At 45.5% G+C, this 924-nt stretch overlaps 1 pseudogene; it reads right to left on the bottom strand.

The window, feature by feature from the left end:
• Window positions 1-326: 326 nt before the first annotated feature.
• Window positions 327-644, bottom strand: LOC130861842 (60S ribosomal protein L34-like; annotated as a pseudogene).
• Window positions 645-924: the final 280 nt, after the last annotated feature.

The following is a 924-nucleotide window of genomic DNA, read 5'->3' as shown; positions in this document are numbered from 1 at the left end:
ATTGCATCGCTCTATATGTCTGTCTCTGTCTCTCTCTCGGGAGACAGAGGAAGAGAGAGAGAGAGAGAAAGAGAGATCCACAAAATTCGTTTCGTTCCTTCCACCACCAAGATCCCAGATATTGAACTTGGGTTGTCAGGCGTGGCAGCAAGCCCCTGTACTTGCTGAGGCATCACAGCAGTTCTGTGACTTGAAACAACAACAACAACAACAAAAAACCCCCCAAAACCCAAAAAATTAATAACTTTACACCAAATTTTACATTCCTTATAAAAGGCTTTTATATGAGGCCTACACCTTGACCTTTATTTTAAAAAGCTGCATATTTATTTTGTTTTCTGACTTTGTGCCTGTGTCTGCAACACTTTTGCAAACATTTTCTGCTCCTTAATAAGGAAAGCCCACTTGATCTGGTCATGGACACACTTGGCACACATGGAGCCTATAGGCCCTGCTGACATGCTTCTTTGTCTTAAGACCCCTGGAAGTCTGCCTGGGCACACACTGCATGCCGATTTAGGTGCTTTCCCAACCTTCTTGGTATAAAGGTAAATAATCCTGTTGCCAGGGGTTCGAGGCAGCCTAGGTTTGTTAGAGGCTGTATTATAGGGAAGCCTGCAATGATATGTCAAACACTGGGCCATTCTGAGTGCCTTTAAGCACCGTCCCTGGAAGAAGAAAAGGAAAAGGGCTATTTTTTTTCTCATTTTCCATACCAAAACCAGTTTCCACTCCCTCCCCTCCTCCTGCTGGCTTCCTTCACCCCACCCCTATCCACTCTTCAGAGAGAGCAAGGCTTCCCATGGAGAGTCTGAGTCAGGACCAAGGCCCTCCCCATTGTATGTAGGCTGAGCAAGGTAACCCTCCAAAGAGAATGGGCTCCAAAAAGCCAGTACAAGCAGTAGGAATAAATTCTGGTCTCAT

Source organism: Chionomys nivalis, chromosome 2 (assembly GCF_950005125.1).
Source record: "Chionomys nivalis chromosome 2, mChiNiv1.1, whole genome shotgun sequence".
Classification (NCBI taxonomy): domain Eukaryota; kingdom Metazoa; phylum Chordata; class Mammalia; order Rodentia; family Cricetidae; genus Chionomys; species Chionomys nivalis.
This window is presented reverse-complemented; position numbering and strand designations above follow the sequence as displayed.